Source organism: Gossypium hirsutum, chromosome A07 (assembly GCF_007990345.1).
Source record: "Gossypium hirsutum isolate 1008001.06 chromosome A07, Gossypium_hirsutum_v2.1, whole genome shotgun sequence".
Taxonomy (NCBI): domain Eukaryota; kingdom Viridiplantae; phylum Streptophyta; class Magnoliopsida; order Malvales; family Malvaceae; genus Gossypium; species Gossypium hirsutum.
The window spans coordinates 59666641-59686192 of record NC_053430.1 but is presented as its reverse complement, the minus strand read 5'-3'; the positions used below and the strand labels follow the sequence as shown (position 1 = coordinate 59686192).

Genomic DNA, 19552 nt, shown 5'->3' with positions numbered 1-19552 from the left:
AAAAGATAAGGGAAAAAGTGCTAAGAAAGGTAAGGCTAAGGTCTCTGGGCCACCACATGTGGAAAGGAAGAGAACCAGGAAGCCTGAAGACTTATCTAAGTCTAAATGTAACAACCCGTTTTTAGTCAAATCAGAACAGTGGTTTCAGAACCACAAATTCGAGGCTATAATAATTATTTTATTATTATTTTAAGGTTTACAGTATGATATTATGTTGGTGTGAAAATTTCGTTAAGAAATTTTATTGTTTGATTAGTTAATTTGATAAAAAAGACTAAATCGCGTAAAGTGCAAAAGTACTGTTCTAATAGTTAAAGGTATCTATTAGCTATAAAACCTTAAATTTAAGGTATATAAGTGATAATTAACCCATTAATAAGTTAATGGATGGTAATGGTTTGGCATGTAGTGAAATAACAAATATTCATTAAGGTTATATTTGTAATTTGGTAATTAATCATAAAATAAATAAAACAAAATGATGAAATAGTGTCCATCTTTCATCTAGCTGAAAATTTGAAGAAGAAAAAGCCATGGAAATAGCTTGAAACTTTCGGCCATTTTCTTGCTTAATTGTAAGTCATTTTTGACTCGGTTTTTAATGATTTTTACATTTTTGAGATTGTTGCTTCGTATTCTAGCTAGCCCGTACCTTAAATTTTGAAACTGTTAAACATTTATCATGTTGCCATTGTTGAATGCTTGAGTAATTTGATGATTTATGATACATTTGGAAGGTTTAATGTTAGATTAATAGCTTTTGTAAAGTGATTTTTGACAAAAATGTCAAAAAGGGATTAAATTGAGAAAATGTGAAATGTGTGGTTAAAAGTATGAATAAATTGAAAATAAGGGCTACTAGTAACATGTATTAAATTCGGCTAAGCATGGGTTTGTACTAAATTGCATGAATTTGCAATTTTATGTGATAAGGACTAAATTGTGAAGAATGTGAAAGTTTAGGGGAAAATGTATAAAATAGCCCTAATGTATTTTTGGATTGAATTGAATAAATAGTTGATTAAATGAGTTAATATTGAATATATTTAGATCAAGAAAAACAGAATTCGGATCAGGATCGAGGAAAATGAAAGTTATCGACTAATCGACATGATTCGCCATTTTAATATCTGAGGTAAGTTCGTATGAAATAAGCACTATTATAATTATGTTTTTTAATGCTTTGATATTGCATAAATTGTATACATGGGACTACAATCATGTTTGACGACAAATCAATTATATGTGGTACTTAGTGTGCGATTCGACATAGCTTTAGCTATACATGGCACTTAGTGTGAGAGATCGAGATAGCTTCGACTATATATGGCACTTAGTGTGCGAGATCGAGATAGCTTTAGCTATATATAGCACTTAGTGTGTGATTTGAGATAGCTTCAGCTATGTACGACACTTAGTGTGCGAGATATCGAGTATTCAACGGTATTCCAAATATGTATGAGCTTGTTATGAATTGTTATAGGTATGTACATGCATCGTATGAGCTTTAAATCGAAGAAGTTACGAAGTTTGCATATAATTGTATGAATAAGCATGTGAACGGTTTGTTAGTAATCATGAATTTCATGTTAATATGTTTTAATTGATGAATGGTGTATTTGTGATTAGTTAAGTTTATATCATATGAGCTTACTAAGCTATAAAGCTTACTTTTTTATTTTCCATTTCTTATAGTGATCTCAAAGATAGCTCTGATTCGGGGATCGTCGGAGACTACGTCACACTATCTAACCATCACTTTGGTTCTTTTGAGCTTATGGTTTGGTCATATGGCATGTATAGGATATTGGTCATGTTGGTTATGTTTTGGTAGTGAGTTTTGCCATTTGAGATGGCTTGTGAATGGTTATGTTTTGGTTTGTGTGTATATATATATTATAACAGCCTGATTTTAGCTAAACCAAAATAATAGTTTCGGAACCACAAATATGAGGTCAAAAAATCTTTTTAATATTATTTTTTGTATTTACAACATGTGAATATATATGTGTAAAGATTTCGTGAACTAATTTTATCGTTTAATAACTCAATTTGAGAAAAAGTACCAAATCGCGTAAAATGCAAAAGTGGCATTCTATATGTTAAATGTGTTTAATTGTTATGGTTGATTAAATGTGAAGTCCTTATGTTGAAATTAGACCTTTGGAATGGTTAATGGATATTTATGGTCATGTATATAAAAGTTTTAATATAATTTCATTAAGGATATTATGGTAATTAGCAAAATAAAAGGTTAATTAAAGAAACAAAGTCAATTTTGGTGCCATCTTCTCCATGCTTTCACCGAAAATCAAAAGAAAATAAAATCTTAAAGCTTATTTAGGGTTCGGTACTTGTGTGGCTTGATTGAAGTACGTTTTGAGCTCGGGTTTTGATGATTTCTATGTTTTTGTGTTCGTTGCTTAGTAATCTAGCTAGCCCGTACCCTAATTTCTGAAATTGTTGATGAATTTGTAAGTTGCCATTAATGAATGCTTGAGCTTTTGAATGATTGTTGATGAATTTTGAAAGCTTGATGATAGATATTAAAGTTTTGTTAAGTGATTTTTAGAGAAAACACAAATTAGGGATTAATTTGTGAAAAGATGAAAATGTGGGGTTAAAAGTGTGAATAAATGAAAGTTTTGGGCTACTAGAGGTCCCTATGAAATTCGGTCAAGCATGGGTTATTTTGAATTTCATGAATTTTGTGTTTTTATGAAATAGGGACTAAATTGAGAAAATTTGAAATTATAAGGGTTAATGTGTAAATGTCTCAAATTGTGTGTTTAGGATGAAATTGAATGAATTGAGGAATGAAAGAGTTAATTTTGAATTTATATAGATCAAGAACGAAAGAAATCAGATTTAGATCGAGCAAAATCGAAAGTTATCGAATAGTCGATCTAGTTTGTTTATCCCGAATACAAGGTAAGTTCATATGCAAATAAATATATTTAAATTGAATTATATGTGCTTACTTGCCATTGAATTGAGAAAATATGAGAAAGAAACAATGAAGTTACGATATCCAAAAGTCCTGTACGAACCTAGGAATAGTATAGGATACAAATGTCATGACATTAGGTTATCTAGATATGATTACATGTAAGACCATGTCTGGGACATTGGCATTGTATTAAGATGACGTGGAAGACCATGTTTGGGACATTGGCATCGTATTATGATTTCGTGTAAGACCCTTGGTGTGAACAAATCGTGATAAGTTTTATAATTTATGAATGTCCGTTCTTGAAAACTAACTATTATCACGACAAAGGCAAGCGCACCTTATCGAACAGTAGTATAGCTTATGGCAAGACCGGGATGTCGAACCCAAAGGAACTAAAAGTACTAGTATTAACTTTCTTTTTATTATCTAGCCTAAAAATAAAGGGGGTTTGTTTTATCTAAACTAATTATTATACTAAGAATACACAGGAAGTAAATTAGGGAAATAGCTTTTGGGAAAACTGAATGATTTGGACAATACCTAAGGGAAAAATCCACCAAGACTTCACTTGTTATTGACTCTGAATTAAACGATTTATTCACTTGACTTGATCCGTAGAAATGCCTAAGTTATATTATTATCTCTCTCGAGACTAACAACATCTAACCCTAGGTTGATTAATTGAAATCTCTTTCTAATTAACACCCCTAGTGTTGCATTAACTCGATCTATGGATTCCCTTATTAGGTTTCACCCTAATCCAAAAAAATCTTATCACCCTATCTCTAAGCGTGCAATCAACTCCGCTCAATTATGCAAGATCTACTCTTAAACAGAAACTTTTTTTCCTCTGAATAAGCAGATCAATACTTGAATCAATATCATAGAATATTAAAGCAAGAATTAAGAACACATAATTAAGAACAAGTCAAATATTTATCATACAATTCAGAAAATAATAACAAGATCCGTCTTAGGTTTCATTCCCCTTAGGTATCTAGGGGGTTTAGTTCATATTTATGAAAGAAAACATCTCAAAAGAATAATGATAACAAAACATAAAGAAAACCCAAGTACTCTTAAGGGAATTGAAGGGAGATCTTCAGTCTTGAAGGTGAATCCGGCTTCTGAGATGGATCATTTGGCTTTCTTCAAGTAATTCTTTGCCTCCTACTCATGTGTCCCCTCTAATCCTCCTCTAGTGTGTTTAAATTGGCTTTAGAATGCATAAAAGCCCTCAATAGTGGTCTTTTCTGAATAGGACTAAACTTGGGCTCATAGGGACACGCCCGTGTGACACGTCCGTGTTTGATTTCTTCAATCCGTGTTCAAGGTTGTTAAATAGACACGGGCGTGTGGTCTACCCGTGTAAGTCGTGGTCGATTCTGCTAAAAGGACACTGGCGTGTGGTCTACCCATGTAAGGAAGTCTAAGCCATGTTAGAGCCTACTAGAACTACACGGGCGTGTGGTTTGCCCGTGTACCAAAGTCCAGGCCGTGTTGATTTCACATGTTGGTCCATTTTTTTCTTTTTCGGCCCGTTTCTCGCTCTTTTTACTCTCCTATGCTCACCTAAGTGTAAAACATGAAATTAAAGGATTAGGAGCATCGAATTCACCAAATCTAAGGAGAAATCATCCATAAATATTCTAAGCATGGGATAAAAATATGTATAAATTGCGGTTTATCAAATACCCCCACACTTAAGCGTTTGCTTGTCCTCAAGAAAAATCCTCAACTCACAATTAAGAATTCATTTTTCTTAACTTATAATTCCTATCAATAATATCTCAAAATACATAAGTAATCATACATTAAGAATTCAACTGAAAGAACATCAAAGTTTCAAACATTCCAAGTTGAGAATTTTATCACGAAAACATAGGTGTCTCCCCTCATCTAAGTGATTACTTTGATTCAAAATATCACAGAGTTTAACATTGTAATATCCTGATTTTGGGCCTAGTCGAAATAGTAGTTTCGTGACCACAAAATCCGAGATAGAAATAATTATTTTATGATTATTTTTAGGTCTATGATATGATTGCATGATTGTGTGAAAATTTTGTGAAGAAATTTTATGCATAAAGTGCTTAAATTGAAATTAGGGACTAAATCGAATAATTTGCAAAACTTGCATTCTAGAAGTTTCTAGTATGAAATTGTTTTGAAATATTAATTAGGAGGTCTTAAATAGAATTTTACCAATTTCTAAGTCTATGGACAAAAATTGGACATGGATGGAATTTTTGGAAAGTTTAGTAGTAAGGGCATTTTGGTCATTTAGGGGTAAAATGAATTAAAATACAAAATTAAAAGCCAATTTTGCTCATCTTCAACCCCATGGCCGAATATAGCAAGGAGAAACCATGGCTAGGGTTTTTGAAGCTTCCAAGCTCGATTGTAAGTCCGTTCTAGCCTCGTTTTTAATGATTTTTACGTTTTTGGAGTCCCGGTAGCTCGATTAAGCTTATGCTAGCAATTATTCAACCTAGGGTTCATATTTGGAAAAATACCCATAGGTGAAATTTGTGTATTTTGGTGTTTTATGATAGAATATGAGGTTTTAAATTATGTTAGACAACTTGTGCTACTCGGTTTTAAGCGAAAACTAGCAAAAGGGCTTAATCGGTAAAAATACCTAATAGTCATAAGTACATGTTAGAGTGAGAATTTGATGTTGCCATAAAAGGGAAAAATGATCAGCATGTCATAAAACATAAGAAAATAGGCTGAATTTTAATTTATGAGCTTTGGGGCAAAAGTGTAAATATGCAAAAGTTTAGGGGCAAAATTGTAATTTTTCCAAAATATGATTTTGGGTCAATTTGAATAATGTGAGTCCTAATTAGACTATATTTTAAATGATAGAGCAAGGAAAACTGAAATTCGGGCTAAAATGGGGAAAATACCAAGTTGTGGACGAAATGGTAAAAGTAGCCATTTTCGCATACGAGGTAAGTTCATGTGTAAATGTAGTAACATAATTGTCATTTTAAGCAATTTAATGTTGTTTATATGATATGATGCTGATTATTATCATGAAATATTATGCTTTGTGGTTATTGTTGAATAATATGTAATTATGTGAATTACTTGATGAGTATGAACTATCACCGAAGTATCAATTTCGATATTCCGTGGAAGATGGCAAAGATGTGTGATCGAGGAAAACGCCCGTTTGAACCTTAGGAATAGATTAGGATACAGGTGACATGTCACTGGGATATCTGGGCATCCGAACTCGTTGAGTTGAGTCCGAGTTCACTTATGGATGCAAATGTCCGAACTCGTTGAATTGAGTCCGAGTTCGTGAGATGTAACTAGGCATCCGAACTCGTTGAGTTGAGTCTAATTTCACTCATGGATGCGAACGCCCAAGCTCGTTGAGTTGAGTTCGAGTTCACTTATGGGCGGGTTACATGGTAGCTTGGCTACATATGTGGCACTTATGTGCAAACTTTCCATGTATCCGAATTATATTCCGATGTGTTCAACGGGTAAAGTTCTACTCAAATGGAGGAATACTCAAGATGAAAGGGACGTATTGGTAAGTGTTGTGAAATGGATACTTTGAACAGGTATGTACTTAACCCTCGGGTTGAAAACTCGATATAACAACAATATGGTAAGATGATAAATGAAAATGTGATATGAATGTCTTGGTGATGATTATGCAAATGATGTTTTATGTTTGCTTATATGGTTATGTTACTTGCTATTTGCATGTGAACTTACTAAGCATTTATGCTTACTCCCTCCTTTTCATTCCTTGTAGTGTTGACAAGCCAGCTCGGAAATCGGAAACGGTCGGAGGCACGCTCACACTATCCGTATACCATCTTGGCATAATGGCTTGTATATTTTGAGTATGGCATGTATAGCATTATAATCATTTTGTGTATATGGTCTTATGATATGGTTATTGAGTGGTATGGAAATGCTTGGTAATGATTAGCCATTGGAATGGCTAATCATGATCATATTTGGTGTTATGTATGCTAAATTGCTAGCTAATCCATGGAAACCATGAAATAGGTAAAATTTACCTTAAAATAGATTCAGACAGCAGTAGTGACGTGAATTTGAAAAAATCACTAAAAATAGTAGAAATGAAATTAAATAATGAATAAGTTATGGAATCGAAGCTTGATGAGTCTATTTTCATATGGAAGAAGAGAAATAGGTATATGAGCTATATTTTATGACATGTTTAAATTTTTGTGAAACAGGGCCAGAGCGATTTCTGGATCCCCTGTTCTGACTTTTGAAATTCACCATAAATTTTAAAAAGATAATTAGAAGTCATGCTTTATATGTACAGATTTCTTATTGAGTCTAGTTTTATTAGAGACAAACGGCATAGTCATTGAATCTCTTTATAGAGAGATATCTGATTTGTAATACACAGAGGTCAGAGTAGTTGAACCCTGAAACAGGGGAGACTTTAACTAATAAACTGTACTAATTGGCCCAATAAAAAATTCTAGAAAAAAATTAGTAGATATATATATGAGTCTAGTTTCAGGAAAAATTTACAGAATTGGATTTTGAGTTTCGTAATTCGAGATATGATTTTTAAAGTGACTGTGATGCAGTTTGCCAGCTTGTCTGGAAATTTTAAAATGAATTGTATGAGCTATTTAATTAATGAATTAAGTCCGTTAACACCTCGTGTTCGACTCCGGCAACGGTCTCGGGTATGGGGCATTACAAACATCCTCACTAAGGATTCACTCAAATCACTCGAGGTGTTTAAGGATGACAACTTAAGCATTCAATAGTCAATATGAAAAGTTATTACCATAGGCTTGCAATGAAAATCAAATCTCCTCCACTATATATTGAGATGAAACATCAATCAAAAGGTCTTTAGAGGGTTGTAACGTGGCTTTGGTTTGGGGGTGTGGTCACAAGCTGAAAGAAAAGGTTAGAATCGAGATTGAATTGAAAAATTACCTAACTAGAAAAATAACTAATCATCAATTGAATACAAGTGAGCTTTTTCTCAGAATATGGATTTAAACATTTAAGCTCAAAAACAAAGAATACTACTAATATAAATGTATGTACTGTAATTTTTTTAAAGAACAAGTAAAATAACAGGCTAAATATCAAAGATAAAACATAGCTAAGCAATTTATTCAAATCAAATCTCGACAAAAATAGGGATTAAATTAATTTAGGGGATTTCAACAATAATGGGTTATGGGTTAATATTGAGGGTAAATCAATGAATGGGTTGTTAAGCTCAAGGGGGGTCACTAAGGGTTAATTATGAAGGTAGCTTTTATGGAGTGAGTGGGTTAAACCTAGGTGCCTTTATCATCTTGACATATCAAATCAATGGTGTGGTCTTGACATGCATAATCAAGCAAGTTCTAGAATAATGATTCAATATTGACACACTCAAAGCAATAATAAAAGTAAGCATGAAAGAAATAATATATGCTTTAAAGGCTCAAGATCTCACAAAAATCATGGCTTTTTGATGTTTAACCTGTGAATTTCAACTCAAGATCAACCCGTGTTGTTTTGTCAGTCTTGACCACGGGTAGTAAGCACGGGCATGTCGCACGCCTGTGTTGTTTTCTCAATTTCAACCATGGCCACTAGATATGGACGTGTCGCACGCCCATGTTTTTTGACAGATTCACCCACGGCCATGTCGCACGGCCGTGGCAACTTATCGACTCTCGTGTTGGGAAAAAAAATTTGCCCTGTTTTCACACGGCCGTATCGCACGACCGTGTTGCCTTCCATGGTATAGGCACGGCCTAAGGCACGGCCGTGTCCCTAGCCATGTGGTTCTGAAAAACCTGTGTTTAGTGACTCAGTTAGTGAATTAAATGTTAAAAACTAAAATTTAAAGAAGTTAATACCATTATTGCTCGGGTTGCCTCTCGAGAAGATCTTATTTATAGTCTAAGCTTGACTTTCCTCTCTATTGCGTGGTCATGGTGGTGCGAGGAGTTTACACTCCTCATCCTTGCTATCAATTTTATCAAAATAAGGTTTTAGACGAGTACTATTTACCTTAAAAGTGCCGAATTTGGGATGAATTACCTCGACTGTACCGTATGGAAAAATGCAAAGTATCGTAAGAGAGATTGCTCCATTAGGTTCAGAAGTGGCAATATGAGGGTCTGCTGCATCTAGTAGTACTTTGTCTCCAACCTTAAGTTGATTTGGTGAAACATTGAGCTCGTCATGGCGTGGTTTTTGTCTATCGTGTGCTCTCAATTTCTATGTCTGCCATTCATCTAGTTCCTCGATTTGTAGCCTTCATTCTTCATAGATGGGTTCTTCGTTGTTATTTGAACATGGCTCAGGTGTGTTCTTTAAACATGTTTCTTGCAAAGAAGGTTTCACGACATGACTAGTATTAGTAGTACGATTAATACAATCACCCTCGATGTTTGATGTGTTACTTGAATTACGAGCTTGAAGAGTGATTGTTTCCTCACCCACACGAAGTGTGAGTTCACCTGTACCAACATCAATTATAGTTCTAGTAGTTGCTAAAAAGGGCCTTCCTAAAATTAAAGGTACGTCACTATCCATTTCTATGTCTAGAACAACAAAATCAACTAGGAATATGAATTTTCCAATTTTAACGAGTACATCTTCAATAATACCCCTAGGAAATCTGATTGTTTTATCTGCTAACTGAATGCTCATCCTAGTTTGTTTGGGTTTCCCAAGACCTAGTTGTTTAAACATTTTATAAGACATGACATTGATACTAGCCCCTAAATCAGCCAAAGCATTATTAAAATCTAAGCTACCAATTAAACAAGGAATCGTAAAACTCCCTGGATCTTTTAATTTGTTGGCCAGCTTATTCTGTAGTATGGCTGACCAAACTACATTTAACTCCACATGCGACACCTCATCCAACTTTTGCTTATTTGTTAAAAGCTTCTTTAAGAATTTGACTACATTTGGCATCTGCGAAAGAGCTTCAATAAATGGTAAGTTAATATGTAAATTTTTAAATAATTTAAGGAATTTATTTAATTTTTCGTCTGTACGATCTTTCCTTGTCGCATTGGGGTATGGCACATGAGGTTTGTACTCTTTACTTACTAGTTTTTGCTCACTGTGGACTACCTCACCTTTATCTTTACTTACCACCATTCCTTGCCTTGGTTCTAGTTCAGGTTCAACTAACCCTTCCTCGCCTTGAGTGGTAATCGCGTTGAGTTGTTCCCTGGGGTTAGATTCAGTATTACTTGGCCAGCTACCTTGTGGTCGTTCAGAAATTAGTTTGGCGAGCTGTCCTATCTAAGTTTTGAGCCCTTGGATCGATGCTTGTTGATTTTTAAGTGCTGTTTCGGTGTTCTGAAAGCGAGTTTTTGACACAGAGATAAACTTAGTTAGCATCTCCTCAAGGTTCAGCTTCCTTTCCTGTTGGTAAGGTGGTTGTTGAAAACCCAGAGGATGTTGTGGCCTTTGATTCCCTTGACCACCCTACGAGAAGTTGGGATGGTTCCTCCAACCTGCATTATATGTGTTACTATATGGGTTATTTTGAGGTCTAGAGTTATTGTTACCCATATAGTGGACTTGTTCCTCCTCGATGCTAGGGTTGAAGGGTTGATATTCTGTGTATGCTCCTCCTCTACTTGAATCTCACCTCATCACTGGATGTACCTGAGTAGAACCACACAAACCGTCAATCTTTTTATTTAAGAGTTCTACCTGGTTAGATAGCATAGTAACTGCATCCAGGTTGAAAACACTAGCTGCTTTTGTCGGCTTTGTTCTCATGACTTGCCACTGATAGTTATTCAGTGACATCTCTTCAATAAATTTGTAAGCCACTTCAGGTGTTTTGTTATTGATAGTCCCGCCAGCAGCTGCGTCGATAAGTCTCCTTGTTGAGGGGTTCATGCAATTGTAAAACGTTTGAACCTGCAACCATAGTGGTAACCCATGGTGAGGGCACCTTCTCAATAGATCCTTGTATTTCTCTCATGCATCATAGAGTGTTTCTAGATCCATCATCACAATTAAGAGATATCATTCCTCAACTTAGCTGTTTTAGCCGATGAAAAATTTTTAAGTAAAAATTTTCAGTCATTTATTCCCAAGTAGTGATTGACCCTCGTGGTATCGAGTTCAACCACTGTTTAGCTTTGTTCCTCAACGAAAAAGAAAACAACTGAAGGTGAATGGTATCATCAGAAGCGCCATTGATCTTAAAAGTGTCAGAAAACTCTAAGAAATTCGCCAAGTGATTGTTTGGATCCTCATCCTACAAACCATCAAACTGAACAAACTGTTGGATCATTTGAATTGTGTTAGGTTTTAATTCAAAATTATTTGCAGCAACAACAGGCCTAACTATACTTGACTCAGTTCCTGTTAAATTAGGTTTAGCATAATCATACATAGTGCATGGAGCAGGATTCTGATTACTGGATCAGCAGCAATCGCGGAGGTAATGGATTTTCCTGATTTTCAGCCATCTCCTCAGTTGTGGTGTGAATGTCATCCTCTTGCTCTTCCTCTATGTATCTTAGGCTTCGCCTTATTTCTCTTCGATTTCTACGAACTGTGCAATCGATCTCACTATCAAAAAGTAATGGTCCCGACGGGGTTCTTCTAGTCATACACTATAAAAACCTGCCAGAAGCTAATAAATGAAAAATTAGAAAAGAAAATAAAAATTTAAATTGCAATAAAAGTAAAATGGCTAAAGTAATAAAAATTGAGTGTTCCTAATATCTTAGTTCCCAGCAACGGCGCCAAAAACTTGGTGTGAACAAATCGTGCTAAGTTTTATAATTTATGAATGTCCATTCTTGAAAACTAACTATTATCAAGACAAAGGCAAGTGCACCTTATCGAACAGTAGTATAGTGTAACACCCCTTACCCATATCCGAGGCCGGGCTAAGGTACGAGGCGTTACCAGACAAACATACAAACATTAAAATAAAATACGAGCCATAAAATTTTATTCATATTTCAAAGCGTTCATATTTAAAGCTAGATCATATTTTTATAAAATACCACGATTCAGATGCGCAGAATAACATGTTTGTCTGAAACATTTCAATTCAATTCCATACCCAACAAGCATTACATTGAGACTAGTCATATATATATATGTCATGGTACATAACATTCTCTTTTTGTTTTCTTATAAACACATATCATTTATTTCATTATATCAATATTTCATATACCATAGTTTCCATGTATTCCACATATATTTATTTTCCTCCTCCTCCTCTCCATTCCACATCCTTAATGTATATAGCATTCTTGTAAGTACGATTTCACAATTTACTAATAAATGTTCACATCAAACTGTCCACAAGGGTCATAGTCACTTAATTATTTATAATTCAAGCTATAGAGCTCCAAATTAAGATCCGTAAATTTCCCCTGAAACTAGACTCACATATCTTTCCACCATAAAATTTTCATAATTTTTGGTTTAGCAAATTAGTACAGTTTATTCATTAAAATTTCCCCTGTTTCACTTTCTGACAGTTCTGACCTCTCTTCACTAAAAAATAATTATCTCACAGTACAGAACTCGGATAATGTTCTTGTTGATTTATCTTGAAAATAGACTCATTATGGATTTTAAAAATATAATTTTGAGCCTCTAATTATTTTTCTCCAAATTGTTGTGATTTGTGGAGCCCATGTCCCAAAGTCGTGTTCCATACACGGCTAAGACACATGGTCGTGTCTCTGCCTGTGTGGAATATACCTAGGCTATGTTCCAAGCTTTGGTCAACCTTGATCTCTTACACACTTATACAAAATAAAAATCATATAACATGGTATTCATTTAATGATTAAACATCCTCAATTAAACCACAAACATAGCATTTGTATGTCATTATACATGTGTCCCTCATACTCATTTTACCTTGTTTATTATAGTACCACTTATACATTTATACCAAGATTATTATCTTACCAAATATCTCCAGCATAATCATCAAGCATTCATATTTAAAGCTAGATCATATCTTTATAAAATACCACGATTCAAATGCGCAGAATAACATGTTTGCCTGAAACATTTCAATTCAATTTCATACTCAACAAGCATTACATTGAGACTAGTCATATATATATATACATGTCATGATACATAGCATTCTCTTTTTGTTTTCTTATAAACACATATCATTTATTTCATTATATCAATATTTCATATACCATAGTTTCCATGTATTCCACATATATTTATTTTCCTCCTCCTCTCCATTCCACATCCTTAATGTATATAGCATTCTTGTAAGTACGATTTCACAATTTACTAATAAATGTTCACATCAAACTGTCCACACGAGTCATAGTCACTTAATTATTTATAATTCGAGCTACGAAGCTCCAAATTAAGATCCATAAATTTCCCCTGAAATTAGACTCACATATCATTCCACCATAAAATTTTCATAATTTTTGGTTTAGCCAATTAGTACAATTTATTCATTAAAATTTCCCCTGTTTCACTTTCTGACAGTTCTGACCTCTCTTCACTAAAAAATAATTATCTCACAGTACAGGACTCGGATAATGTTATTGTTGATTTATCTTGAAAATAGACTTATTATGGATTTTAAAAATATAATTTTTAGCCTCTAATTATTTTTCTCCAAATTTTTGTGATTTTCCAAAGTCAGAACAGGGGATCACGTAATCATTCTAAATCAGTCTCATGAAAACATAAATATCTTGAAATATAGAACTCCTTTGCTTTCTATGTTTTTTTATATGAAAATATACTCATTAATATTTAATTTGATATCTCATTCAGTCTTTGATTCAATTTATACTATTTTTGATGATTTTTCAAAATCACGTCACTGCTACTATCCAAAACAGTTTTATTGCTAATTCACTCTTTCACACTTTCTTTGTATTAACCTCATTTTAACTTACATATCACAAATCATTTTCACCACATTTCATACATCACAAGTATAGGCCCATGATCACAAGGTCACCATAAAATCATCCTCATGTATAACTTACTTGTTTATATCCTTACCACATCCTGGTCACTTAATGAACACATCATTCACATAACCAAGTTCCTGCACATATTCATCACAAAACTCACAAAGCAATACATAGAGAGTCTCCCGTTGAACACTTCGGATCAATCCTCGATACTTGGTGGTTTCAGCACATAGCTCCACCCATCATATAGTTCGGCTCTCTTGTACACATGGTGAACACTTAGTACCACCCATGTGACCTAGCTAGTTTATCTTGTAGCTCTCTTGTCTACATGGTGTCCTTCACTTGGAACCACGCATGCGACCTAGCTACATATATCCCGTAGCTCTCTTGTCTACATGGTGTACACATAGTATCACCCATGCGACCTAGCTACATCATAATGTCTTGTAGCTCTCTTGTACACATGATGTGCACTCAGCACTATACATGTGACCTAGCTACATACCATTTGTATCATCCAATCTTTCCGAAGGTTCAACCGGGATTTCTCTCTCTTTTCCAACAATTTCACCAATCAAGTAATTATCCACAAAAATATTTCCAATATTTTTATAAAATATCATAATACAAGTAATAGTGATGTATTACTTACATATAAACTTACATATCATTTAATATCAACGGAATAACATTAAATTACACATTGTCTTATTAAAAATCATATGAACTTACAATTTCCCATAATATCCATAATCATAGAAATCACATTTATGTATGATAATTCAATCCACTTCATGTACCACCGACATATTTTTAAATCAATTCATAAACTTGGCACTATAATCATTTAATTTAACATAATTCAATTAATTCACTAAATTTAACTTTCAAATATAAATTACAGCATTATTGTTGTATTATTATCATACCAACTTACATACTTTCAACACCTCGGAGATCATAGTAAATATATCAATTTTACATTAAAACATGCATAAATTAATGCTTATTATACATATGAACTTACCTTGATATTAAAACGGCCATTTTACCAACTTTCCAAATTTTTTATTTTTCTCTCATTCTAGGTTCAAATCTCATTTTCCGGGATCTAAAACATCATATTTTACTTATTTAATTAATGTACTATTCAAAACAGTCCTTAACTCAAACTTTGGAAAAATTACAATTTTGCCCCTAAACTTTTGCATATTTACACTTTTACCCCTAGGCTCAGGAATTAAACTTCATCCCTTATTCTTATGTTTTATGACATGATGATCACTTTTCCCTTCTATGGAAACATCAAATTCTCACTCTAACATATACTTATGACTATTAGGTATTTTTACCGATTAAGCCTTTTTGCTCGTTTTCACTTAAAACCGAGTAGCACAAGTTGTCTAACATAACTTAAAACCTCATATTGTATCATAAAACACCAGAATACACAAATTTTACCTATGGGTATTTTTCCAAATATGAACCCTAGGTTGAATTATTGCTAGCATAAGCTAAATCAAGTTACCGGGACTCCAAAAACGTAAAGAACTTGAAAAACGTGGTTAGAACGGACTTACAATTGAGCTTGGGAAGCTTGGAAACCCTAGCCATGGAGTCTCCCTTGGTATACACGTCCATGGTGAAGAAGATGAGCAAAATTGGCTTTTAATTTTGTATTTTAATTCATTTTACCCCTAAATGACCAAAATACCCTTACTACTAAACTTTCCAAAAATTCCATCCATGTCCAATTTTTTTCCATAACTTAGAAATTGGTCAAATTGCTATTTAAGACCTCCTAATTAATATTTCGAATCAATTTCACACTAGAAACTTCTAGAATGCAAGTTTTGCAACTTATTCAATTTAGTCCCTAACTTCGAATTAAGCACTTTATGCATAGAATTTCTTCACAAAATTTTCACACAATCATGAAATCATATCATAGACCTCAAAATAATCATAAAATAATTATTTATATCTCAGATTTTGTGGTCCCGAAACATCTATTCCAACTAGACCCAATTTTGGGCTATTACATATAGCTTATGGCAAAACCGGGATGTCGACCCCAAAGGAACTAAAAGTACTAGTATTAACTTTCTTTTTATTATCTAGCCTAAAAATAAAGAGGGTTTGTTTTATCTAAACTAATTACTAAACTAAGAATGCACAGAAAGTAAATTGGGGAAATAAATTTTGGGAAAACTGAATATTTGGACAATACCTAAGGGAAAATTCCACCTAGACTTCACTTGTTATTGACTCTGAATCAGACGATTTATTCAATTGACTTGATCCGTAGAAATTCCTAAGTTATATTATTATCTCTCTCGAGACTAACAACATCTAACCCTAGGTTGATTAATTAAAATCTCTTTCTAATTAACACCCCTAGTGTTGCATTAACTCGATCTATGCATTCCCTTATTCAGTTTCACCCTAATTCGGCAAAATCTTGTCACCCTATATCTAGATGTACAATCAACTCTACTCAATTATGCTATGTGACAGCCCTAATTTAACCCTTGTCGAAAAGTGGTTTCGGGACCACAAAATTGAGTTATAAAAATAATTAACTATTATATTCTATGCTTATTATATGTGTAAATGCATTTGTGAAAGTATCATGCTTTGATTTTGTCATTTGTATGTGAAATTTTTAAATAGGACTTATGTGAGACATTTGTGAAATGTGATAGGTAAATTTTAAAGTGATCTATTAATGCATGATGTCAAAAAGGTGGACTTGCATGTCAAATTACCCATTTTTGGATAGTGGCCGACCATGATATTGATTAATATATATTATATGTATTTTTGTATTAACATTTTTATTTACAAAATGATTTAAAGATTAAAGAGTAATAAAATATTGGGTTAGTGGGAGGAGAAACCAAAGTTGGTTCATCTTTTTTCCTCCATTGTCATAACTTGAAGTAAGGAAGAAGAAGAATTCTTGTTTAATTTGTGGCTTAGATGATGGCTAGAATGAGGAATGTACTATGCCATTCTTGAAAATTTATGCATAATTGAGATGATTAGTTTGAATTCTACCTATTCCATGGTTTAAATTTAGGTTATTAGGAGGTTTGAAATTTGGCCAAGAAGCTTGAAACTCTTAGTAGATATTTTAATGTCATTAAAATGGATAGTAATGTAGGATATGATGAGTTGTTAATTGTTTTTAACTTGAAAGTTGAGGTTAGTATGTGTTTTTAGGGAGGTGTCGAATGTGGTCATTGAAGGTGTCTTAATGAATAATATTTGTGGCTTGAATTGATAACATTCGGTCAAGGACTATGTGGGTTAGCAAATTCGGTATGATGTATAGGTGTTAATTACTTTGCATACGATGTGTTGAAGAATAGGTAGTGGTTTATTAAGGTGATGTAGGGTAAATTTTTAGTTTAGTTAAGTTTAAGCATTCGGTATTGATTATAATATTGGATATGAGAGTGCGAAAGATTAGAAATTATTTTAAGTGAGTTATGACCTTAATATGAGCAAGATAGAATCGGCTCTAAATGTAATTGAGTAATTCGGTCATTGTTTGGCATAGGTGAAACCTATGTGCAATTTGCTACATTTGGTCATGAAATGGAAATTGAATATGAAGGTTAAGTTTGAGTGGTTAGGGCCGAATGGGCTATATATGATATTAAGGCATGCAATATATATGTGTATACGTGGTTGTGCATAAAATGAGTAATCGATTAAATTGTGGGAGTCACACATAGGTATATATATATGGCTTATGTATGTACCTTGTGACATAGAGACATTCGGATATACATATATATATTATATATATAGTTAAATTCATGTATATGAAAGCATGGTAAGTTATGTGAATCTTTGTTTGTGTATGCGAATTAGATATTGATATAATAAGCATGAAATCGAGTCATGGCATATTTTATAAAACATAATATGCATTGAAGTTATATATGATTGTCAAATGTGACTATTAAAGAATTAAAGTTGAGTAAGTAATTAAACAAATTCATTTGTTTAAATTAAGCTCAAGAGCAAAGAGGAACTAAATCAGATAGGGGAAAGGAGAAAGCAATCAAGTAGCCTATCCACAACTGTTCAAAATATCCGAGGTAAGTTTTGAGTAATCACCATTAGTATAAAATTTATGATGCTTTGATATGTGTATATTAGATGAATTATGAACTTTTGAGTCTACTTGAACTAAGTTGTGTGATAAATAATCTAAGTATATGAACTATGGTCGAATGGTCAATACGGGTTAAGCTTGATTAATGAAATGTATATGAGATATTTTTGTATAAATTTTAAACCGAAATGTAATTGATGGTGTTCATATGGAGCTTATATTCACATGTAGCAAATGACTACTAATATGGCATGTTAAATGAGATGTGTTAATATATGATTAAATATGCATGATACTTGAGGAATGTTATCTGGGCTTAAAGACCCGCAGGCTTCGTGCTGGAATTGTATCCGGGCATAAAGACCCGTGGGCTACGAGCTGGTATTTACCGGGTTTAAATTCTCGTAGGCTGGTGCTAGAAATTTGTTTCAAGTTCTAAGACTTACAGGATTGATGCCAGTAAATTAAGTAAGATTACGACAATGAATATCCGCGGAAAAACCACCGTTGAGTAAGTACTATATATTTAACATGTTAAGGTACGTATTATGTACTCATATGTGAATTAATTTTAAAGTGAATTATTAGTATCAAAGAACAATATATATATATACGTGTGGATGAATACGGTATCTAAGAATAAGAGAATGACCTATTTGGTCAATGTATGTCATTATATGAAAGTATGTGACTTAAAGTAATTGTATGAACCATATAGTATAATGAAATATGTGCTGGAAATTTCTTGTGTATATGTGACAGCCCTAATGTGACCCTAGTCGGAAAGTGGTTTCGGGACCACAAAACCGAGTCATAAAAATAATTAACCGTCATATTTGATGCTTATTATATGTATATATGCATGTGTGAAAATTTCAAGTTTGAATTTTGTTAATTGTAAGTGAATTTTATTAAATAGGACTTGTGTGAGAAAATTTAGAAATGTGCTAGGCAAATGTTAAAGTGGCCTATTGATGCATGTTATAAAAATGATGGGTTTGCATGTCAAATTAACCAAAAAATCAAGATGGTGGCCGGCCATGCTATGGGTTAAAGCATATTATAAACATTTTGTGTTAATATTTTATGTTAGAAATAATAAAATAAAAGGTTAGTAATAAAGTAATGAAAAGGGAGGGGTGATGAAAACAAAGTTGTCTCATCCATGCTCCCCCATTGCCGTGACTTGAGGAAGGAAGAAGAAGAGGATTCTCTTGCATCATGTTCGGTTGGTTGATGTTTAGGAAGAGGTATGTTCGATGTTATTCCATGAAATTCATGCATATTTTTAGATGTTGGTTTAAATTCTTTTGCTATTTGATGGAGATGATACTCGGCCATGGGTGTTGTCTTCTTGGTTGGTGTTTGATGTTGTGGTGATGAGACATGAAGATGATTGAGTTTGAGTGCTTAATAAAAAGGATGGGTCTTAACAACTTCATGAAGTATTCGGCCATGGTGCTAAAATGTTGTATTGTGTTTAAACTTAGAATTTTTAGTTATATGGATGTGTTAAGTTGCTTGAAATGT

General features: G+C 33.4%; 1 non-coding gene across 1 annotated transcript; it reads left to right on the top strand.

Annotated features, from left to right (window-relative positions):
• The first annotated feature begins 10886 nt into the window (after nt 1–10886).
• Nucleotides 10887–10992, top strand: LOC121203819 (small nucleolar RNA R71). Its single transcript, XR_005898754.1, has one exon. It is a non-coding gene; the product is annotated as a small nucleolar RNA R71 (small nucleolar RNA).
• The last annotated feature ends 8560 nt before the right edge of the window (nt 10993–19552 follow it).